This window comes from Chiloscyllium plagiosum, unplaced genomic scaffold (genome assembly GCF_037043375.1).
Source record: "Chiloscyllium plagiosum isolate Xiang-an unplaced genomic scaffold, Cpla_swu_hap1 HiC_scaffold_1, whole genome shotgun sequence".
NCBI classification, from domain to species: domain Eukaryota; kingdom Metazoa; phylum Chordata; class Chondrichthyes; order Orectolobiformes; family Hemiscylliidae; genus Chiloscyllium; species Chiloscyllium plagiosum.
In genome coordinates this window covers 28,956,790-28,982,980 of record NW_028270139.1, presented here as the reverse complement: position 1 = coordinate 28,982,980, position 26,191 = coordinate 28,956,790, and the positions used below count along the sequence as shown (strand labels likewise).

The 26,191-nt window shown below is 40.4% G+C and overlaps 1 protein-coding gene across 2 annotated transcripts in view; it reads right to left on the bottom strand.

Moving 5' to 3' along the window:
- The window catches only part of LOC122553234 (N-heparan sulfate sulfotransferase 4-like), an 889,310-nt gene that overhangs the window by 803,820 nt on the left and 59,299 nt on the right, over positions 1 to 26,191 (bottom strand). The gene's annotated exons all lie outside the window — the stretch shown is intronic.

Below are 26,191 nucleotides of genomic sequence, written 5' to 3'. Positions count from 1 at the left end.
CTGTTGCAGTTTTGGTAACTCTCTACCTGCTCATTCATCCTGTATCTCTTTAGCTGTCCTCTGTCTCAGAGGAAGAATGCCCTGTGTCTTGGAACTGTTAGACAGTTAATTGCTGGGAAAGATCATTTAACATTTGTATCTCCCTTCCAAGCATAACTTGTGCTGGGGGTGATAATCCCTTCTTGATTCCTGATCAGCATAACATTGCAGTAATGCAATGTGATCATCATGTTTTTGTTTGCTTGATATTGATATAGATTCTTTGGTATATATCATATGTTCTACTGCACTATTTGAGTGTGGATAGTGGGGTGGCAATGTGATATGGCCAGTACAAGCTGTTGACATAGTTTGCCAGTGAACTGAGGCTTGTTGTCAGACACATTCTGTCCTAGAAACCACATGAATTGAAAATAATAAAATGAAAATAATCCATCACAAGGATGCAATCTTCTTATGCACTGTGAACAGATCTGCTGCAACTTTCATCCAAGCAGTAGATGGAACATTGTGCAGATGGAGATACTCCCTCTGTTGCTGAGGTTGGCATGTTGGGCAAGAATCACAGACATTGATGAATCATTTATTAGCCCTGGTCCACAGGTTTATTTGTGAGGCAGCCTATGTGTGTTCAATATCAGAGTATTGCTGGTGCAGCATGGTTTTGATATATTGGCTTTCGATATGAGGTCTTGTTTGCGATTGTAATCTCTCTCAAGTCTTGTGCTACCGTGAATAAAATGAATAAACATCCTTAAGTACTTCTTTTATACTGTCAGCCTATTCCTAATTAATGATCCCCACTAACAACATCCTGGGGGGCTTACCATTGATCAGAAACTCAGCTGAACTCACCATATCAATACAATGGCTATAAGAACAGGTCAGAAACTAGGAATACTACAGCAAATAACTCAAAATCAGGAGTGTGATGGAATACTCACCACTTACCTGGATGAGTGCAGTTACAACAACACTCAAAAATCTTGACACCGTCCAGGACAAAGCAGCCTGCTTGACTGGCACCACATCAAAACATTCAGTAAATCCATCTCCGACACTGTAACAGCAATACATCCTGCAGGAATTCACCAAGGATCCTGAGGCAACAGCTTTCAACTCCACTACCACTTCCATCTAGAAAGACAAAGGCAGCAGATACAGAGGAACGCCACCACCTGCAAGTTCCCCTCCAAGCCACTCACCATCCTGACTTGGGAATATATTGCCATTTCTTCGCTATTGCTGTATCACAATTTTGGAATTCCCTCCCTAATAGCATTGTGTCTCCACAAAGAGGGCAAGTGGAACTGCTTGCTTAAATGGAACTAGGCCAGGCAATAAAAGGGGGGATTGGATTATGCTGGCCAGGCTATGACATCCATGCCCCACAAATGAATAAGAAAAAAAAAGTCTTAGCAACTCTTGGAAGTTCCTGATCCTTGACTGCTTCTGACTGAATTGTTCATACCGGCTCCGACAATGTGTAACAGATGAACCATGAGAATGCCTTCAGCATTAACGTGTCAATTAAGAGCAATACCTTGGGTTTTGTGGGGGTTAGGTAATCTGCTCAGAGTATAAGATGCAATTGTTCTGGTCCCAAGCCTGCATCTCACTTTGAAGTCATAGCCTTGGAGATTGTTAACTGATTGGTTTATTCTGCCACAGTGGATGTGGTTTGAAGCTCGTGATTGTGACTGTACCGAGATCAGTGCATGCTGGTAACCCTGCCACTGCTGGATCTTTGGTAGCTACTAGGTAGAAGGTTTTGGGAATCCAAGATAAGCTTGTATATCAGCACTGCAGTGTGATTCTGCCAACTGGTGCTCCATTATATACTTTGAGATGATCGCTTGTAGGCAGTACCATGAAGGCCAATGTGTTGACGAACATGTCTTGCAAGATGCTTAGTGCTAATATTTTGGCATTAGCTCCTGAATTAATTTTAGCTTATAGTGTATGTTGCCCTGCCCTTTAAGGACATATGGTATTAAAAACTTCTGATCACATTACACCCCCACCAGTATGAGGAAAGCCTGAGTTATCTTCTGATATTTGTCTTTTGCTTAGTTGACTCTTAACTCACAAATATTTTTGCATTTGTGCACATTCTTAACACTGTCTTTGCTGCCTGTGTTGTGGTATCGCACTGTCCTGTTATAATATCAAGGTGGACAGTTGTTTAGTTGGTTCGGTGTACTTTGTTGACTGTAGCAACAGTGCAGACTGTACCTAAGGGATGTAATTAAGGGGCATATTTTTCATTATGGATTCATCCTTGCATCCGGCTTCAAATAACATATCAATGATATTGCTCTTTTTTTTTCTTGACTAAGTGATCCTTCCTAAAGGATTCACTTGGTATGGAGGTGATAAAAAAATCAATAAGCCTTTTTGACGGTTCCTCATCGAAGTTGCAATTATGCGCTTTTGCTGTGGTACTGTCATAGGATCATAGAGCATGGAAGCAGACCCTCCTGTCCAACTAGTCCATGACGACCATAATGCTGAACTGAACCAGTTTCACCTGCCTTTGCTTGGCCCATATCCCTCCAAACATTTCTTATTCACGTACTTAACAATGTATTTTAAACGTTGTAACTGCACCTGCATCCACCATTTCCTCTGGAAGTTCATTCCACACATGAACCACTCTGTGGTTTAAAAAAAAAGCTCCTTGTGTCCTTTTTAAAATCTTTCTCCTCTTACCTGAAAAATATGCCACCTAATCTTGAAATCCCCCAACCTAGGGAAAAAACATCTGCCATTCACCTAATCTATATCCCTCAGTATTTTATAAACCTCTATAAAAGGTCACTTCTCAAACTTCTATGCTCCATTGGAAAAAAAAGGTTCCAGCCTCTCCTTACAACCTCTCCATTCCTGACAACATGCTAGCAAATCTTTTCTGAACCCTCTCCAGCTTAATAATATTCTTCCTATAACAGGGCAACCAGAACTGCACACAGTACTCCAGAAGAGGCCTCACCAACATCTATAAAAGCCCTATGGTGTGGAAACAGGCCATCCGGACCAACAAGTCTGCACTAACCCTCCAAAGATGGAGGTCATCAGGCCCAGATGGGATGCATCCTAGATTGCTGAAGGATGTAAAGGAGCAAATCACTGAGCCATTGACGTCTTGCATTACCTCAACATGACGCCTCAACTCCTATACTGAGCAATGAAGGAAAACATGCTAAATGCCTTCAAAGGCTTCTGCTCAGACCCACCCCTCTTCCCGTTCCCTGTAACCCTACATTTCCTATGGCAACAAACTTGACCTACACATCCTTGGACACTTTGGGCAATTTAGCATGGCCAATCCACCTAACCTGCACATCTTTGGACTATGGAAGGAAACTAGAGCACCTGGCGGAAACCCTCACAGACACATGGAGAACTTGCAAACTCCAGACAGGCAGTTGCCCAAGGGTGGAACTGAAATCTGGGTCCCTGATGTTGTGAGGCAGCAGTGCTAAACATTGAGCTACCAAGCCATCTGATTCATAGCAGGACCAGGAGATTGTAATAGAGAGGCCTCACTCGAGGTGCGATCTGCTGAAATCTGACACATAACCCATAAACATGAAAGTGGTCCTCATTGTGGAAGGTGGACTGAAATAACAGATTGTCAAGAAACATCATAGCTTTAAGACATCAGTTAGCTTATTTGTAAAGAATCCATGAATGAACAGTATGCACTTTATACAGAAGTAAAATTCCCCTACATTTTCTCAGTTGTGAAAAATAATTAAATATGCATCTTGGTTACAGTCCCCTGATCTTCCTAAAGCTATAATACAAATAGTTTTCTATGGTTGCCTGTTAACCTTGCAGCTCAATCTCAGTAAAAGATAGACAAGAAGCTCTGGAACTACTCCTCTACAATGAGGTGGGGGCTCAGTCAATCCCAGCTATTATAAAGAGATGTAGATTCTGGACTGAGCAATGTAGTGATGGATAACAAAATAAGAAGTGCTAAAATGGCTGGCAGTGCTCCAGGTAGTGAAGTCATCAGGCCCAGATGGAATGCATCCTAGATTGCTGAAAGAAGTAAAGGAGCAAATCACTGAACAAATGATGTCCTGTATAATCTCAATTTAACATCTCAACTCCTATACTGAGCAATGAAGGCAAACATGCTAAATGCCTTCTTAACCATCTACATGTGATGCAAACTTCAAAGAATTATGTACCTGAACCCCTCGGTGTCCCTGTTCCACAACACTACCTAAGGCCCTACCATTAACTGTCTAAAGTTTTGCTTTGTTGGTTTTACCAAAGTACAATATCTTGCATTTATCCAAATTAATCTCCATCTGCCACTCTTCAGCCCATTGACCCATTGTCAATTTACACTTGGGGCTGCTCCCATATAACATGAGTTTGAATATTTTAATCTTTAACTCTAACCTCGAGTTTGGCTTCAAGAACTTTGCAGGCCTTTTTGTGCCTTTCTGATTATTCATGGAAAGACAGTATTTGTTAATTCTGTGAAGACTCACCTCGCTGTTGGTAAAGAAGACTTTCATAGTTTTTCTCAGAATCACCACTTGTTTTATCTTCACACATTGTACATGTAGTTATAGGTAATAAAAAGTTGTCACTGGATATCCAATTCATACTTAAGTGTTTGCCTTCAATTTCTGTCTGCAGGTCTTTCCATTGTGTTTTGAAGATTAGATTAGATTACTAACAGTGTGGAAAGAGGCCCTTTGGCCCAACAAGTCCATACCGACCCACCAAAGCGCAACCCACCCATACCCTTACACCTAACACTACAGGCAATTTAGCATGGGCAATTCACCTAACCTGCACATCTTTGGACTGTGGGATGAAACCCACGCAGACACAGGGAGAATGTGCAAACTCCACACAGTCAGTCAGTCGCCTGAGGCAGGAACTGAACCCGGATCTCTGACGCTGTGAAGCTGCAGTGCTAACCACTGTGCCACCGTGCCGCTCACATTTGAAGGGTACAATTTATTTTTTACTTCTTTTACTCTTCTGTATCTATTTATTTTCTCCAAATTGCATCACTTTTAAGAGTAGGATAGTTGTAATTTAAAAATTACACTCTTATGGTAGCAGGGCTTCTCTGTCTGTAGGTAGCATTTGCATTTCTAAGGAATGCTGGCCTCCCATGGCCATTTTCATTTATTGTGTTGATTTAATGAAAGAAAATTGGTGGAATTGGCTAAAATCTGTGAATGGATGAAGCTTTTAATGTAGAAAACAATTGTTTTAAAGTGGTTTTAAGCTGCATTTTCTTCAGTGGGGGAAGTTTTCAAATCTGTATTCAGGACTATTAACTGCCTTTTTCAAAAACTCGGATCAGCTGTCCCTTTTTTCATTAAAAAGGTGACAGAGATAGAGTATATTTCAATATCACTGTGAGATCAACTTTTTAAATTTTAATTTGCTCTCTTGGAAACATAGTGAATCTTGGAAAAAAAAACTTATATTCAAATCAAAAAGATTTGTCTTCTTCCTGGTCAATGTTGTAAACACAATTTATATGGCTATCTGTACTCATTAAAATTGATGTTGTTGATTATAATTTCTGATTTCCAAAGTTGTTTTTGTTTGATCTTCAACTAGTTTTCCAAATAGCTGGAAGTCTTTAACATTGATGACTATAGCTGCTAGCATGAAATGATTCTTCCTCTGGCAGGCTATTTTACCTGTTGTGGCAATGCTTATCTTACCCATTGTAAGGTAAAAGACTGGGTGTGGATATTTGGCATTTATGAAGCCAGCAGCCATTTATTGCAGCCAACTCTTATATACAATTTTACATTCAATGGGCACATCTGTGTCTGCACTAGCATTAAGATGTTCAGTTACCAAACCAGGATGATGAAGTGATGACATAATGAGCCTGGCTCCCAAAGATAATTTACATACATGAGGCATAACACAAGAAGCCTTCAATTGAAATATGTCAAGACTGTCCTTCTTCTAACCTGGTACTTGCTAATTACTCTGATATAGGCTCTGGACAAATCTAATTTTTACTACCAATGTCACATTTCAGCAATGTATCTATTATAAATGCTGAGATGATATGATGGAAGAGTCTAGGACCAGAGGGCATCATCTCAGAATAAAGGAGTACAAAATAAAGACTGAGCTGAGGAGGAATTTCTTTTGTCTGAGAGTTGAGTGTCTTTGGAACTCCACAGAGAGCTGTGGGCGCATAGACATTTAAGGCCGAGAGAGATAGATACTTGATAAGTAGAGGATTCAAAGATTATGAGGAGAAGGCAGGAAAGTGGATGTGAGGAATGTCGGATTAGCCATTATCCTATTGAATGACAGAGCAGGCTCAAGGGACCAAATGGCTTACTTCTGTTCCTATTTCTTATGGTCTTGAGGCCTTACAACCTTATTAAAGTTTGCTTATAGACTAGCAAAAAGCCTTAGTGTTTATGAGGCATTTGTAAATGTTAAAAGGTTATATTCCAAATAATTGAAGGCATTCACTATGCATTAAGTTACTTAAGTAACGTAAAACAATGGAACACAATCATTTTGAAAATACAAGCTTCATGAGTCACCTCATTAAAGGGATGGCTCAAAATCATAATACAAAGAAATAATACACATTTAATGTAAAGACTGTATTTCTGTTTAACAAAATACTGGAGAAACTCAGCAGCTCTGACAGTGAAGAAAGAAGCAGATTTAAAGTTTCGAGCTTTTATAAATTTTTTTTAGAACTGAAGGGAGGCAAGAGAAGTGATTTTACTGTAGAAAAAAAAGGTGGAGAAGAGCAAGTGGAACAGAAGGGAAAGTCAGGGGAACAATAGAGGATGGAGGAGGTTAGAAATCACATCACAGATCAAAAGCAATGAATGAATGATTTATTATCACTTGCTTTTTATGGTGAATAATACAGTAAAATACAATGAAAAGCTTCAATGGTCGCCGCAATCAGGTGCCATTTTGTATAGTTTGAGAATAAAAAGGTTGAAAGACATAACTGACAGTTCTGAGCCAGCTCACCAACACCAGCTGCACTGCCAGCCCTCCTCCCATCGTATTGCTGCCACCTGTGCCAGACCCAATATTGGAGTGACCACTCTTCAGGTGCCAATGTTGCTCCCTAGCTACACTTGTACCTATTCTGGAATCGAGGATGTTAATGCTTCACTTGTCAGATGTCCTTGCTCTAGAAGTACCTTTGTATTAGTGGCCAATTATCTAATGTTAGATCAAACAAATAGTCGGTCTTCATTCCTGTCTTTGTCTTACAAATAAGTATACCCACAGATATTTTTCCCCAATTGGCTGGCAATAGATTTGTTTCCAATTTGATTCAAGCTGGTTTTAAAATTTTGGACTTTGGTCAAAGTTATGCACCGTTAATTTTTTTCCACTATTTTGATTGATCAACCCTGGAAATAAGCCCCTAATTCAGTTACGAATTACGGATGAATGAGGCAAATTCAAAACTTCCTTTTCCCCATTTTAGACTGAGACAATGAGGTACTGTTTGATAAGATGACTTAGGAGCAGAAATAAGCTATGCAGCCATGGCTGAGCTTATAATCCTTAACGTCACCCACCTGCCCTTTTCCTCATGTCCCTTAATTCCATCACTGAATAAGAAAAATCTCAGCCTTAAATATACTCACCCTCTGCCTGACAATAATGGAAACCTAATTCCTGGCTCCTATTTACATAATTCTGAGGAAAAGGGTCTACCATTTTCACTTCAGATTACTCCCTTCAATGCCTGTCTACGAATCCTTCCACAATAATTTCTGAACTTGGTTCAGTTTTCTGCATCTCTGCAGGACCTTACTGACACAGCTCATTTTGGGGCACTTATTTTCTCTTCCTGAAGATCTGGCAGGGATGCTTTTCCTAAACGCGTCTCTTCCTGTTCCCTTCATTTACTGAGGGCACTCTCTTCTTCATTTTGCCTTCGTAAGCAATTGGGCTGACCTCCATAAATCTCTGTGACTGCACTACATTTCCTGGGATGCCTGTCTTTTGGAGTCCACTCGCTGACCAGCCAAATCACTCCCGAGTAGGTATTCTCTCTCTGTTACTGTAAACTCTGGAATGATTGACTGAAGCAGACACTAAACCACACTGTAGGAGAACTTGAAGGAGAGGTACACAGCATCCACCGTATCCCCAGATTTGTGTCTTGGCTTTCACTTGGTAATGCGGATGTGGGGAGGGAGGAGTTTAGATTCCTCCTTGACATGAGCATTGGGTAGTCCCAGTGACTCTGAGCAAGGAGACCACTCCTTACAAGAAAATAAGTCACTCCAGACCAAAAAGCTGGAAGCTAAAAGGCAACCCTTATTAGGTCTCATCCAGTCAATCCAGAGAGTGATGACCCAGAAGGGGCCAACTAACAGGGGCTCCTGCTATACCGCTTCATTACACAAGTTTCCCTTAGTGTTGTATAACTCACACAAACTCCCTTCCAGCACCAACACTGGACTGGCATCCTCAAGGCTTGGCTCTGGGGTAGGAGGATTGGAGGGGTGGGGGTCTGTCCAATGGGTTCAATCTGCGGAATATTCTTCTGGACCTGTACATTCAGTTCGAATTTATGGACCTGGGATCTCCCTCTCAAAGTCAAGCTGCATTCACAGTTTTTATAGCTCGAACAGGGTGATGCTCAGGTTCAGGTTTTAATCATCCATCTAACTGTACTGATGGTGGGCTGTGGTTAAGATGATCAAAGAATATTTGGAACATTTCAGTTCTTTTGGCTTAACCAGATCATTTCAACTGTTGCTCCTTGGCTTCCACTTTTATCTGGTCTGTAATCAGGGATGTTAACAAGACGATACAGGAGCAGAATTAGGCCATTCAGCCCATCAAATCTGCCCCACTATTTGATCATGGCTGATGTGTTTCTCAACCTCCCTCTCTTGCCTTCTCCCCACTACTCTTGATTCCCTTTCTAACCAGAACCTATTTTGGTCTTAAAGACACTCAATTACTTGGCCTCCACTGCCTTCTGCAGCAATGAGTTCCACAGGTTTACCTCCTCTGGACCTCCTCCAAGGCCAGCATATCCTTCCTTAGATACAGGGCACAAAACCTCACAATGTTCAAAATTCAGGCTAACCAGAGCTTTATACAGCCTTGCTCTTATATTCTAGCCCTCTCAAAAAGAATGATAACACTGCATGTGCCTTCCTAACTGCCTTTTGAACCTGAATGGTAATCTTAAGAGAATCCTGAATTAGGACTTCCAAGTCCCTTTGTGCTTCAGATTTCTGAAGCCTTTCCCATTCAGAAAATTGTTAATGCCTCTCTTTCAGTAAAGTGCAGAACCTCACATGTTCGCACATTGTATTCCATTGGCCACTTCTTTGCCCACTCTTCTAGCCTGTCCAAGTCCTTCTGCAACCTCCCCACTTCCTCAACACCACCTGATCCTCCACCTATCCTTACGGTACCAGCAAACTTAGCAAAATACCTTCTGTTCCATGATTCAGAATGTTAATGTAAGCTCATTTACCATGCTATATATTCTGCACACATTTAGGTACAACACTTCCGTCCTGCATTGATTGTGTCACTTCTCACAATCATCCCCTTACTTGTTGTGCCTGAAGTTGGATTTCTGACCCTTTCCATACTCTGTCCCATTACTTGCTCTGGAAACATTAGTTACCTCTCCTAAGCCATCCCACCTTTAGTTAGTTAAAAATCCTTGTCACCTTGATTTGCACCATCCGCTTATATCTCTTATTCCAAATGCTTAAGACATATAGCCTTGAAGTATTATTGAGCTTCCCTACACTTTTATTGATGTAATGAGATTCAAACATTCTGTCCCTTCCTTTTATTTTCTGGTAACAATCAACCCCACCACCAAGCAAGCCTACCCTCTCCTTTACCTTTAATTTTATCATTTTTCATGTAACTGAACCTATAACCCCTTCCAAAATTTAGTTTAAAGCCCTATTCACAGCACTGGTGATACAATTAAACAGGACTCTGGTTCCAGCCTGAGTCAGGTGGGACCTGTCCCACTCAAATACCCCCTCCTTCCCATGAATTCAAACCTGTTTCTCCCACACCAATCTTTGATGTACACATTTACCTCTCTAGCCTTGTTGACCCTGTGCCAACTAGCTTATGGTGCAGGTAGTAAACCTGAGATTACCACCTTTTTGGGTCTGGCTTTTAATTTAGCCACTAGCTGCTCATATTCCCTTAGCAGGACCTCTTTTCACCTATAATCACAGGTATCTACGTGAATAACAACAACTGGATCTTTTCCCACACACTCCAAGTTCCCCGGCAGCCCAGATGAGACTTTGTGAACCCTGGCAGGCAACACAATCTTTGGGACACTCAATCCAGACCACACAGAGCAGTGTCTATTCCCCTGAATATACTATCCCTGATTACAACTACATTTGCTTCCCCCACGCTCTTCAATGGCTCTCTGTACCATGTGCTATGGTCAGTTGCTCATCCTTCCCACAGCCCCCACTCTCATCCACACAGGGAGCCCAGCATCTCTACTTTGTTTACTTAGTTCTTAATTTATTTTTTGTTTAAATTTCCTACTGGTCTTTTAGTTTGTAACCTGTAACCTGTAACCTGCTATTTACATCCTGATGAAGGGCTTTTGCCCGAAATGTCGATTTTCCTGTTCCTTGGATGCTGCCTGACCGGCTGTGCTTTTCCAGAACCACTCTAATCTAGACCATGATCTCCAGCATCTGCAGTCCTCACTTTTGCCTTTTACATTCAATAACCAATAACAGATAGTCAAATTAGCAACTATTATCAACCAATGAACAATGGCTTTCCTGTAATGTTACTCTTTGCTTTGTGCTGGGTTACTGATCCTAGGCTATGATTAATCTAGTTAGATTTCCACCCTGTCTCCAAAGTCTCGGAAGTATGTATTCACTTTGGATGTGATCTCTCCTCCACAAACATGCAAAGCTTAGTCTATTGCTCAACTCTATAAAACAGCCTGTACAGGATAGTCTGACTGACATTGGTTTGTTTGTGTTTCATGTTCAAGGTTACACTTGACAGTTTTCCTTACTCTAGAAGTGCCTTTGCATCAAAAATGGTACTGTTCTAGTGTTAGATAAAAAAAAACAGATTGGCTATTTTTGATTCACAAATAATTTCAGACACAAGTTTTCCTCATGGCTTTCAAATCATTTAAATTCATTTTAACCTTTGGACTTGTTAAAACACAATATTGCTTCGGAATTCATTTTCATGCCCTTTGGTGCTGACAAACTTCAGACCATGAACTTTGGTCTTTTTTTCCTTCTTTCTTGCTTTTGCTTTCAGCATAGCTGACCTACATTTTGACACGGATCGAGCTCTCTTTTCTAAAACAATTACCACTCCTTTCCTTTTGTCTTACGATACTCATGTTCTCTATCATCCCTCACTCTCCAAAATAGTCTTAAATCTTTTTTACTGCTTCACATGCTCCTCTCCTCCTTATTACATTATATAAAACTTACCACTTATCCACTTCTCTGCCCAGTTCTGAACAAAAGTCATATTCGTCTAGAAAGATTTATTCTTTCCCTCTCCACAGATTCACCAGACCTACTGAATATTTTTATAGTCCCAGAACTTTGTTTTAATTTTGGATTTTTGGCATCTGCAAAATTTTGAGTTTGTTTTGGTGAAGTGCATTCTGGAATCAGATCTCGACTACAATCAATAGAGGATTTATCTTTAATAAATATCTAGAATTACATAAGTATGCTTACATTTGCTTTATAGACTATGAAAGAAAAACATTTGAGCATGTGTATCTCCGAAAGTTAATCTGTGTGATGCAACAATGTGACTATCACCTTTACTGACACAGAGTCTGACCGTTTATTTATCAAAATCTGTTTTCCTACACTAATACTATTATTAATAAAACATTCCAGATCACACTATTCTAGTTCAATTGCAACAAATTAGCTGTGTGTTTCAATCTTATGGCACTACATAAAGGAACTGACAAAAGCAGCAGAGGATAGATAACCAAAATTACAATTCGAGCTTCTATTCTTTCTGAAAAAGATAGAAGATTAAAGTTCAACCTCAAATAATCATTCTGGAGCTTCAGTTATTAAATGGCGTTACAATGATTTATTGTGGCGAGTCCACATACAGTAAGTATGCATACGATTTGGAGAATTATAAAAAATATTGTATTCAGAGACTAGCTAATGGTAGGGAGCAGCATGTTATACAGAAATCATTACAATTTGAGTTCTATCAAAAATGTACACCTTTAACCAAAGCCTGGCATTAGGAAGTCAAAGCCATCTTCAAGTTTGTGCTTCATTTGAATATCATTGGCAGGACCTGGGTACCAAATAGCTTTCTTAGTGGAGTTGTGCAAACTGCCTCTCCCCACTCCCACCAATTTTCAACTCTTTCCTATGCAACCTTCTAATGGAAAATTCACTGCACAATCTCAATTCAGTCAACCGTACCAACAAAGAATGGAAAGGCCAGGTAATGGTCTCTATGGAATCACAGTAACCAAGTATGCATTCCTACAGCGTCGGACGCTGAGGGGTGACCTTATGGAGGTTTATAAAATCATGAAGGGCATGGATAGTGTAAACAGACAAGGTATTTTCCCTGAGTTGGCGGTGGGATGGGGGGCATCTACAGATAAAGGGAATAGGTTCGGGATGAAAGGGAAAAGATTTGAGAGATCTAAGGTGTAAAGTTTTCACGCAGAGGTTGGTGTGTACATCAATCGTGCTACCACAGGAAGTGGTGGAGGCTGGTAGAATTACAACATTTAAAAGACATCTGGATAGGTACATGGATTGAAAGGGTTTAGAGGGATGTGGGCTAAATGCTGGCAAATGGGACTAGAATAATTTAGGATCTCTGATTGGGAAGGACGGGTTGTACTGAAGGGTCTGTTTCCATGCTGTTCAGCTCTACGACTCCATGTCCCACTGGAACGGTAAGTTGAAGTAAAATGAGAAGACTCTTATGAAGATTATGTGTGGTTTCAGATTTTCTTTGGGACTATATTACCTGTTTCTGTGCTGTAAATACTGTTTAATTCTATGTAATTACTTGTTTAAGGTGTAAACTCAGCTTGTTTGAAGACAAGGTGTGACATTGATTCCGCAACTTTCTTTGCAGCAGTCAGAGGCTCCATATGGTGTATAATTGAGTTGCTGTGATTGCTTTATGTAGAAACTTACACAACAGCACTGCCATTACGATTCTTGCAAATGTCTCCAATTCTATTTGTGAATGGAGTCGCTCCGTTGCCGTTCCTCAAAACATTTACAGAAATTACACTTAATTTTCTTTATGATTACATACTTAGTTTACTGGCCAACCTTTCTATGTTGAACAACAAATTAAACTTCTATTATTAGTACACACAACTAATAAATTATGTAGAAAGAAATTATCCCATCAATTGTTTCCAAATAAACTTCAAAGTATAAAAAAAGAACTACAGATGGTGGAAATCTGAAACAAAAGCAAAAATTTCTGGAAAATCTGAGCAGGTCTGGCAGCATCTGTGTGTTGCCAGACCTGCTGAGATTTTCCAGCAATTTCTGCTTTCATTTCAGACTTCAAAGTATGGCTGCGTTGCAAAGTCAAAAATAAAGTTCCTCCATTGCTCCTATTTTGCTCAGGTGACTAAAACTTGCTGACTTGTGTACAGAGTTTGTGCTGTTCTTCAGGTTAAGTTACAATATTACAGCTTGCTGTAGGGATTATTTGCAAGGTCTTAAATTTACAAAGGATTTTAGGTTCATCTAAAGGAAGACAGATTGAAAAGTTAGAGACATGAGCTCATGTCTCTACATGAATGACACATTTGAGAGTTCAAGCAACTCTAGTTGCACGTCCCAAGTGTGGACCATTTTTCTGCTGAGAATGATTATTCAACAATCGAACATGTGCAGCATACAATTTTCCTTTTATTTCATAATGTAGTCCTTATGGAAATTAAATGGAAAATAATGAACTGTGTGCACCTGATTTTCCAATATGTGCTCCCTTAAGACATGTCCTAGTAGTGTTTGCTTCCTTTGAAAATGAAACCTATTGGGCTGAAAACATTCAGCAAAAAACACAGGTTTGTGTGATTTTCTCAGGGTTGGCACTGGTCTTCCATCAAAGTTCGGTTGACCATTTGGGAGAATCTGACAGAACGTTCCATCACAGTTATACATCTTCTAGGGCATCAATTTCTTTGGGATTTCACTTGCTTCCCCAATGTAAATCATGTTTCTGTTAAACGTCCACCAAAATTATAATGTCAGAGAGGGAGAAACCCTGAGGAAATTCAACCTATTTCTGTCTTACATTTTCTGATGACTTTAAAGGCCTGGAGACAAAAAAACAAGAACATGACTGTACAACTCTAGCACAAAAAAGGCTGAAAACTAAATGTCTGTGATGATGAGATTCAGATCTTCCATTCTCATAACACACTGCCTCTAGTGTAATACTTATTTTTAATATTCTGAACTCCATAAAGGTAGCAAACTAGCAATAAACCTCTACTGAATTGCTTATTCATCTGGAGTATGCTCAGCATCTAAAGAAGCTTTTTCCTTGAGTAAATACTGAGCAGGAGCTGTGTATTGCTTCATCCTCTCCTCTCCACATAATAGGAGCTATGAATTAAGTGGCACAACAGCTTATTAATCATCAATATTCAAAGAGTTTGTCATTAGGCATGTGAGTCAAGTACTTTTTTTTTGTCATGTTGTAAAATTAAAGCTCACTTTCCTTTCTGTCAAGGTCATCTTGTCAAAAGGACCAAGAATCACCCTGCCTTGAAGTGAATCTTCCTTTCCATTTAAAAAATAAAGTTATAATAGATTATATACAATTTCACTCACCTATGTCAAGGATTATCATAGAATCCTTACAGTGTGGAAACAGGCCATTTGGCCCAACAAACCCACACTGACTCTCCAAAGAATATCCCACCGATACCCATTCCCCTACCACTCTACATTTCCCAATGTCTAATGGCACCTAACCTACGCATCCCTGAACATTATGGTCATGCTAAATTGCCCGATCAGCAACCTGCATATCTTTGGATTGTGGGAGGAAACTGATGCATACACAGGGAGAATGTGCAAACTCCACACAAACAGACAATCGCCTGAGGCTGGAATCGAACCCAGGCCCCTGGCGCTGTGAGGCAGCAGCGCTAACCACTGAACCACTGTGCCCCCCCTGATTACACTATCAAAATTTAAGAAATAGGGGGAATTTGACAAAAGAGCACTGAAATCAAAATTTTCTTTTCCAATAAAATTATGAATTGCACAACGATATTAGAGAAGTAGGCCATTCAGCTTCTCTGTCGAAGAGTATGGTGCTGGAAAAGCACAGAAGGTCAGGCAACATCCAAGGAGCAGAAGAGTTGACGTTCCGGGCTTAAGCCCTCCATCAGCTTCTCTGGGCTGCTCCACCATTTAATAAGGTTATCGCTGATCTGATTATGACATTAACACCACTTTTCTCCCCACCTCCATTTTAAAACATCTTTTCTCTCTTGCTAATCAGAAATTTATCTAACTTCGCCTTGAGTAGATTAAATGATCCGGTTTCTAAAGTCCAGGAGAATTTCACAAACTAACAATCTTCAGGGAGTTTAAAACAAACAACTCATCTCAGTCTTAAAATAGGAGATCTGTGAATTTTAACCTGTGTTGCCTAGTTCTATTTTCCACCACAAATAGAAACAAATTTTCTCCTACAATCCCAAATTCCCTCAGGGATTTACATAGTTCAACCAAAGCACCATACATTCTTCTAAACTACAACATGCTCAACCTTCTCTCAAAACAATAGCCTCTACATGCCAGGTATCAATTGAGTGAACCTTTTCTGAATTGCTTCTATTGCAATGATATCCTTTCTAAAGGGCGGCACGGTGGCTCAGTGGTTAGCACTGCTGCCTCATAGCACCAGGGTCCCAGCCTTGGGCATCTGTGTGGAGTTTGCACATTCTCCCAGTGTCTGCGTGGGTTTCCTCCAGGTGCTTTGGTTTCCTCCCACAATCCAAAGATGTGCAGGTCAGGTGAATTGGCCATACTCTTTGGACGATTGGTGTGGGCTTGTTGGGCCGAAGGGCCTGTTTCCACACTGTAGGGAATCTAATCTAAAGTAAGGAGACCAAAACTGTCCACAATACTCCAGATGTGGTCAAACGCTCTGTACAGCTGTAGCAACACATCCCTACTATTGTACTGGATTCCTTTTACGAAAAATAAAGGAACATTCCATTTGCCTTCTGAACTTCATGTTGAACTTGTCTGTTACCTTTTTGAGTCATGTATCAGAATACCCATATCCCTGTGCAATACTGTTTCGTAGTACTTCTCCATTCAACTAAAATGATTTCTTATTTTATCTGCCAATGTGGACAAGTTCATATTTTCTTGCATTACACTCCAAATGCCAAGCCTTTGCCCACTCCTCACCCACTTGAATGTTACTGTAGCCTTAATATTCTCTTCACAATTTATTTTCCCTTTTTGTGTTGCTAAATTTAGCAATCACACATTCAGTCTCTTTATCCAAATCATTGATATAGATTGGAAATTGTTGGCTCCTGTATTGAACCTTGGGGCACTTCACTAGCAACAACGTGCCAACCCAAAAATGGTTCATTTATTCCTAATCCCTGCTTCATATCACTTAACCAATCTAATCTCAGATGTTACCCCAACATCATGAGCTCTCATGTAGTGACTGCCGGTGTAGCAACATAATAAATTTCTTTTGGAAACCCACGTATACCACTTTCCCTTTTGTCCAACTTGCATATTACCTTCTCAAAAAACTCTAATAAATTATTAAAACATAATATGCCTTTCATATAAACATGCTGGTTCTGCCTGATTGTATCCTGATTACCTCCTTAATAATGGACTTTAGCGTTTTGGCAATAACAATTAGGCTTAAGAAGTTATGGTTTACTGTTCTGTCTCCCTTCTTTCTTGAAAGAAAGCGTTACAAACCAATTTTCTAATTTGCTGACACCTTTCCAATAGTGGAAATTTTGGAATATCAGAACAAATACTTCTATATAGCCCTTCTTTAAAGGCACTGGGATACAAACCAGCATGTCCCAGGGACCTCTCAACTATCATTTCTAGTTTTCCCTGTTTGTTTTCTCTTTTTAGTACTATTGGAATGTGACTCTTTAAGTACCTCCCTTTCAATCGTTTTAATCGTTTTAATTTGTGTCTTCTATAGTGAGGACAGACATAAAATGGCAATTCAATATTTTCTTGTTTCTCATTATCAATAACTCAGTCTCATTCTACATATGACCAACAGTCAGAGTTATTCTTGTCCTTTATGTATAGGATTTTTTAAAAATTCTAGCGAGCTTTCTCATTCTTTTTAGTCATTCATTGCTGGCTTCTAAAGTCTATTCAATCTTCTGACCTATCTCTAAACTTTGCAGTATTCTGTCCCTTTACATTCAATTTGAATCTAACCTTAACTGTCTTGGTTATCAAGAGATAGTGCATCTTTCTTATCCTTTATTAATTTTTAGAATATACATGTACTGACAATTACAAACTGGCTCCTTAAAAATCTTTCACTGTTTCCATACTGTCCCATTTGCAACCTATTTTCCCAGTTCACTTTAACAAAATCTGTCCTCAAACATTTGAAACTGCCCTTATTTAATTTTAAGGCACTAGTCTTAGACTCATACTTCTCACACACAAAAGTTAAATGTTATGATTACTGTTAGGTTATGGTTGTCTAGAAGCTCCTTTACTAGGAGATCGTAAGTTAATCCTATTGCATTGCAAATGGTCTTCTCTGCTCAGAGTATGCACTGCTCAAATAGTAATTTTTGAATATATTCAATTAAATCATTTTCTAGGCTACCTTTGCCAATTTGAAGCATCCAATCTGGATGAAGATTAAAAATTGCTCATAGTTATTATAGTTATTGTAGTATCTCTCTGACAAGCCTCAGACTTCTGTATATTAATACTGCCTACAGTATTAATAATATGCTGTATGCTTGGGTGGGAGTATAAATTACTCTCACTTTTTATCTTAACTAATGCCAAACTCTATGAAAACTTCTGAACTAGAATAATTTGTTTCAGCTGTACTAAAATTCTGATGCTTTATGTTGGTTCCACAATCCGCAGTTTTCTGGCCCTACCTGCCTACTCTTTACCATGGTTGTATAATCCCACTACATACCCATCCCACATCAAGCTGGTCTGAAGGCTCTTTGCTTCTTCCTTGAAAACAGGTTTGAACAATCCCTATTCACCCCACTCTACCTAGCCTCTAGGACTCCATATTGCGGTCCATAAATTCGGAGTATGATTTCTGCACTGCATTCATTCTTATATTCACCCAACCCTCCCCCAACTGTACACTGCTCACTTCCTGTTGGCTTTCCTTTCAGTGGGAGTGGACCCATTTTCTTTGTCACAGCTAACATTTGCATATATTACTCCTTCAGCATCATTGTCACTGACTTTAAATTTACGCTCTGGGCACATATAACACCTCCTGTTCTGCTTGCTTCTCCTCTCCCTGTCATAAAAACAAACAAATATCCAGCTCCATTTAGTTCTGAAGAAGATTCAGACTCAATTTGAAAGGCTAACTCTATCTCAATATCCACAGATGTTGCCAGACATTAGATTAGATTAGATTAGATTAGATTAGATTAGATTAGATTAGATTACTTACAGTGTGGAAACAGGCCCTTCGGCCCAACAAGTCCACACCGCCCCGCCGACGCGCATCCCACCCATACCCCTAACCTAACACTACGGGCAATTTAGCATGGCCAATTCACCTGACCTGCACATCTTTGGACTGTGGGAGGAAACCGGAGCACCGGGAAGAAACCCACGCAGACAAGGGGAGACATGCTGAGTTTCTCCAGTACTTTCTATTGCATTTCAAAATTCTGACAGAACTGCATAGACTAGATGCAGGGATGAGGTTTCCCCTGGCTGAGAGCTTCAATAACAAGGGGTCAAAGTGTCACAATATGGGATTAGGTTATTTTGGATTGAGATAAAGAGGTTTTGTTTCCCCCAGAGGGTGGAGAATAGGAGCTAAGCTGTGGAATTCAAGTCTGTGGATGTGTTTAAAATAGATTTCTTGAGATATGTGAATTAGTATTGGGAGTTGTGGGAGTATGACTTTGTGCTAAAGGATCAGCCACGGTCATTCTGAAAGGCAGGGCAGGTTAGATGGGCTGAATGGTCTTCTCTTGCTCACATTTTCTATGCCTATGTAACATATCCTTAATTAGCAGAGTTATAATACTATCTTTTAATCATTTTTGTCCTGCTGAAAATGAGAAAATCTTTGAACATCTAGGTCCCAGTTTTAGTCGCTTTGCTACCACATCTCTGAAATAGCTATTAGTTTATTTATATTTGTTTGTAAGTGTGCTATCAATTCATCAATTTCCTCATGAATGTTGTGTACATTCAGTATCAGAATCTTTAATTATGTATTTTATCATTCTTACTAACTCTGGCCCTGTTTGCTGATGCATTCTACATTTCCAAATGTTTTCTAATCAACCTGTTCAGAAATGTTATTACTCACCTTTGGAGCAGTGGGAGTTAGAACATAGAACATAGAAGAATACAGCGCAGTACAGGCCCTTTGGCCCTCGATGTTGCGCCGATCCAAGCCCACCTAACCTATACTAACCCACTATCCTCCATATACCTATCCAATGCCCGCTTAAATGCCCATAAAGAGGGAGAGTCCACCACTGCTACTGGCAGGGCATTCCATGAACTTACGACTCGCTGAGTGAAGAACCTACCCCTAACTTCAGTCCTATATCTACCCCCCCTTAATTTAAAGCTATGCCCCCTTGTAATACCCGACTCCATTCCATTTGCCACCTTTCTGCCCAGCTCTGCAGCTTCTCTATATCCTGCTGTAACCTGCCACATCCTTCCTCACTGTCAACAACTCCTCCGACTTTCGTATCATCCGCAAACTTGCTCACCCAACCTTCTAACCCCTCTTCCAGGTCATTTATAAAAATGACAAACAGCAATGGTCCCAAAACAGATCCTTGCAGAACACCGCTAGTGACGGCACTCCATGAAGAAACTTTGCCATCAACTACTACCCTCTGTCTTCTTCCATCCAGCCAATTCCTAATCCAAACCTCCAACTCACCCTCAATGCCATATCTCCGTATTTTCTGCAGTAGCCTACCATGGGGAACCTTATCAAACGCCTTACTAAAATCCATATATACCACATCTACCGCTTTCCCCTCATCAACCTCCTTCGTCACCTTTTCAAAGAATTCAATAAGGTTTGTGAGGCACGACCTGCCCTTCACAAAACCAGGCTGACTATCCTTGATCACATTATTCCTATCCAGATGTGCATAAATCCTATCCCTTACAATTCTCTCTAAGACTTTGCCCACAACAGAAGTGAGACTCACCGGCCTATAGTTACTAGGGTTATCCCTACTCCCCTTTTTGAACAAGGGAACCACATTTGCTATCCTCCAGTCTTCTGGCACTACTCCAGTAGACAAAGAGGACATAAAAATCAAGGCCAATGGCTCTGCAATCTCCTCCCTTGCTTCCCAGAGAATCCTAGGATAAATGCCATCAGGCCCAGGGGACTTATCTATTTTCACCTTTTCCAGGATTTCCAACACCTCTTCTCTACATACCTCAAAGCCATCCATTCTACTTATTTGTGACTCAGTATTCACATCGACGACAATGCCCTGTTCCTGAGTAAATACTGAAGAAAAGTATTCATTCAGTGTCTCCCCAATCTCTTCCGCCTCCACACGCAACTTCCCACTACTATCCTTGACTGGACCTATTCCTACCCTAGTTGAACCTAGGCCTCCTAGATCAAGGTCACTATCACAGCACCACAAAACACTCTCACTGTTGATTTCTATGCTCTGTCCATCCCTTCCAAACGGTAGTCATCATTATCCATATTGCCAACCTGCTGTATTGACTTATCCTTTTGTTAATCTTCTATCTCTCTCTCTTAATATGGTATCTCCCCCTCCAAATGCATTACCACCCAACACAACTCCCGGACTACTTAGATCGAAGCCCTCTCTACCTTACTTGCTATGTGATTCAAAAGAAGACTGGTCTGACCACGGTTTAAGTGAAGACCATTACAATCGTACAGCTCTAACTTCCTCCAGCAATAGTGCCAGTGCCCATTATTCAGACCGGATTTATCTTACACATATCTTTCAATCACACATTCAACTTTCTAATCTTATTAATTTATTGTATGCCAATGTCCTAAAAATGTATGGGAGGAAAGCAGAGTTAACTTTGCGTCCAGTGATATTTCTTCAGCCACCGGACTCATAACATTAACTCTGTTTTCTTCGCACAGATGCTGCCAGACTTGCTGAGTTTCTCCAACAATTTCTGTTTTTGCTTTACATCTCCAGAATCTGCAGTTCTTTATTTTATGCTAAGAACATATAACTGGCTAGAATTTCCACGGAAGCCTCTCAATTTCTCACCACAGCTTCAGCCCAAAATTGAAGGAGATCCAAGTGAAATTATGATTGATTGGTTTTGGTACAATCCCAATAACAATTCTTCCAAATATTTTAACCACATATAATCCTTGGTTCTCTAAAGTATTGATAATAATGCAAAAATTAGAGGTAACTCCGTGCATTAATATGGTTTTGCTAAAATTTGTTCTTGACAACCACATACTTGCAGATGAGACTATACACTTCTTGAACGTAAAGCACGCTTTACTATAATCATAGAGTCATAGAGATGTACAGCACGGAAACAGACCCTTTGGTCCAACTCATCCACACTGACCAGATATCTTAATCTAATCCAGTCCCATTTGCCAGCACTTCGCCCATATCCCTCTGAGCCCTTCCTATTCGTGTACCCATTGAGATGCCTGTTAAATGTTGCAATTGTACCAGCCTCCACCACTTCCTCTGGCAGTTCATTTCATACACGCACCACCCCCTGTGTGAAAACGTTGTCCCTTTACGTCCCTTTTATATCTTTCCCCTCTCAACTTAAACCTATGCCCTCTACTTCTGGACTCCCCCATCCCAGAGTTTCTAGAACAAGGAATCAAAGTCTCACGATATGGGATTAGGTCATTTTGCATTGAGATAAAGAGATTTTGTTTCCTCCAGAGGGTGGAGAATCTGAGGAATTATCTACCACATAAAGGCTAAGCTCAACCTAAACCTATGCCCTGTAGTTCTGGACTCCCTCAAGGAAAGGACTTTGTCTGTTTACCCTATCCATGCCCCTAACGATTTTATAAGCCTCAATATGGTCACCCCTCAATCTCTGAGGCTGTAGGGAAAATCGTCCTAGCCTATTCAGCCTCTCTCTGTAGTTCAAATCCTCCAACCCTGGTCACATCCTTGGAAAGCTTTTCTGAACCCTTTCAGGTTTCACAACATCCTTCCGACAGGAGGGAGACTAGAATTGCACACAATAGTCCAAAAGTGGCCTAACCAAAGTCTAATACAGCCACAACATGACCTTCCAACTACTGTATTCAGTGCTCTGACTAATAAAGGATAGCATACCAAACGCCTTCTTCACTACTCTACCTACCCGTGACTCTGGGTAGGAGCTATGAACCTGCCTTCCAAAGTCTCTTTGTTCAGCAACACTCCCTAGGACCTTACCATTAAGTGTATAAGTCCTGCTAAGATTTGCTTTCCCAAAATGCAGCACCTCACATTTATCTGAATTAAACTCCATGTTCCATTCCTCAGCCCATTGGCCTAATGATCAAAATCCCATTATACTCTGAGGTCACCTTCTTCGCTGTCCACTACACCTCCAATTTTGGTGTCACCTGCAAACTTACTAACTGTACCTCTTATACTCGTATCCAAATCATTTATATGAATGACAAAAAGTAGAGGATCCAGCACTGATCCCTGTGGCACTTCACTGGTCACAGGCCTCCAGTCTGAAAAACAACCCTCCACCACCATCCTCTGTCTTTTACCTTTGAGCCAGTTCTGCATCCAAATGGCTAGTTCTCTCTGTATGCCATGAGAACTAAAACTTGCTAACCATTGTTAACTGTAAAGCATAACACAGGCAGCACAGTAGCTTAGTGGTTAGCACTGCTGCCTCACAGCGCCAGGGACCCGGGTTCAATTCCTACCTCGGATGACTGTCTGTGTGGGGTTTGCACATTCTCCCTGTATCTACATGGGTTTCCTCTGTGTGCTCCGGTTTCCTCCCACAGTCTAAAGATGTGCAGGTTAGGTGAATTGGCCATGCTAAATTGCCCGTAGTGTTAGGTGCATTAAGTCAGGGATAAATATGGGGAATGGGTCTGGGTGGGTTACTCTTTGGAGGGTTGGTGTGGACTTGTTGGGCGGAAGGACCTGTTTCCATACTGTAGGGAATCTAATCTCCCACAAGGAACCTTGTAAAATGCCTCACTGAAGTACATGTAAATCAGGTTTACTGCTCTGCCCTCATCAATCCTCTTTGTTACTTTTTGAAAAAACTCAATCAAGCTCATGAGACATGATTTCCCATGCACAAAGCCATGCTGACTGTCCTTAATCAGTTCTTGCCTTTCCGAATATATGTAAATCCTATCCCTCAGGATTCCCTCCAACAGCATGCCCGCCACCGTCGCAAGGCTCTTCGGACTATAGTTCCCTTGCTTGTCCTTACCACCTTTCTTAAATAGTGGTATCAGGTTAGCCAACCTTCAGTCTTCCGGCACCTCACCTGTGACTATCGATGATACAAATATCTCAGCAAGAGGCCCAGCAATCACTTCCTGAGCTTCCCACAGAGTTCTAGTGTACACCATGAATCATTTCACTTAGTGTAATGACAACTAAGAACACCAAAACTGGGTAGATGTAAGTGAATTTCAACTATTCCATCCATAAAATTTGGAATAATGTGCAGTGGCAACCCCCCGACTCCCTCCCTAATGGCATTGGGGGTCCACTTAAATAGTCTGCAGATATTCAAAAAAAAAACAACTCACCATCTCCTTCTCAAAGGCAACTATGGATGAACAATAAGTGCTGGCCCAGTCAAAATCTTGTGACTTAATAAGAGAAAAGTCCATGGGATGTACTGTCGTTAGGAAAGAAATTCCAGGATTTTGACTCAGCAATGATAAACAATCAGCTTTATAGTTCCAAGTGGATGGTGTGTGACTAGAGGGGATTTTGCAGATTGTGATGTTATAACGTGCAGGCTTGGAAGGCACTGTCTCCAGAGTCTTGTTGAGTTACTGTAGTGCATCTTGTAGGTGGTACACACTGCTGCCAAGCCAGAGTGAGTGAGTGGTAAATCGAGTGTCATTCAAGTGCTGCCTTGTTCTGGATAGTGTTGAGCTTCTTGAGTGGTGATAGAATTGCACTCATTTAGTTAGCAGGGATTATCCATTCACGCTGTTGATTCACACATTGTAAACTTTGGGCAAGCACAAGGGAAACAGGGGCTACGTTAGCCATGCAGGATTCCTAGTCTTTGACCTGCTCTTCTGGCTGCACTAGTTATATGGCTAGCCCAGTTAGTTTTTGGTCAATCATGAACCCGAAGCCTAAACTAAGGATGCAAATAGAGGGGGATACAGTGATGGCAATGCCATTGAATGGCAAGGGACGATGGTCAGATTCTCTCTTTTGTTATCCCAGGCCCAAGACTAGATGTTGCCCACGTGATTCTGAATATGGACTTGCACTGTTTCACTTTCGGAGGAGTGGCAAATAATACTGATTGGAGGACATGGAATGAGTCAGCCATTCAACCTGTCAAGTTTGCTCTGTCTTTTAATATGAAGACGACTGACTGAACACTTGATATGAAGCCAGTGCCTTTTGTGTTCACTATCTTCATTAGCAATGGTGTATTGAGTTATCAGAAACCTATGAATCTCTCCTTTAAATACACACAAAGACACAGCTCCCTCTGGGGTAGAGATTTCCAAAGATACACAAAGTTAAAAAACAATTCTCATCTTGGTCCTAACTGGCATCCCCCTCATTTTTGACTTGTGCCCCTAGTTCTAGACTCCCCAAACAGGGGAATCATCTTACCTGCAACCACCCTATCCTTTTAAGCATTTTGTAGGTTTCACTTCTCATTCTTCCACAGACCCAATTTGTCCAATTGCTCTTCATAGGATAGAGCCATCATCCTGGTGAATCTTTGTTGCACCCCCTGTCTGGTAATTATATATTTAGTGAGACAAGATGACCAAAAGTGCACACATTACTCTCGGTGCAGGCTAAACAAACACCAATAAAACTGTTCCTGAACTCAAATCTTCTTGTAATTAAGGCTAACATTCTCTTTGTCTTCCCAATGGCTTGCTGCACCATATTATTCTTCAATTATTTATTGAAAAGGTCATCTAGGTCCCTCAGAATGTTGACACTTTCCAACCTCTTACTATTTAAATAAAAGTGTATAGTTTCTCTTATCAAAGTGGATAACCTCACACTATAATCAATCTCCCATGTTTTTGCCCATTCACTAAGCCTATCCAAATCCTCCTGAAACTGTTTTATGGTTTCCTCACAGCACACATTTCTGCTTAGCTTTGTTCCAACCACAGATTTAGAAATATTACATTTGATCCCCATTTCTAAACTATTGATATTTATGTTGTGAACAGATGAGGCCCAAGTATTGAACGTTGCAGTAGCCTACTAGCCACACAGTGCACCAATATATTTAAAAAAATTGGATTTATTCCTACTTTTGGATTTTCATCTGTTAGCAAATCCATAATTCTAAAAATTCAAGTCTATTGCATCTAGAGATTCCCCTTTCTCAAATTTTGTTAGTAACATCCTTAAACAATTCCAATTTTGTCAAATACAAAATTCCACTCACAAATCTATACTGACCACACCCAAATAATTTCTATCCAAGTGTCCTTTTATCACACCCTTTAAGATAATTTCTAATCTTTTCGGATTCCTGAAGTTGACAGGTCTGTAGCTCCCTGTAGTCTCTCTTATCTTTTTCTTAAATATTAAGATGACATTTGCCAGTTTCCAATCTGCAGGAGTCATTCCAGAATGTGTGTAATTTTAGAAAATGATAAGCAATGCATTGTGCAATCATCAGTCAACATGCTCATCTGTGACCTTTTGATAGAGTGAAGGTCAATGATGAAAGATTCA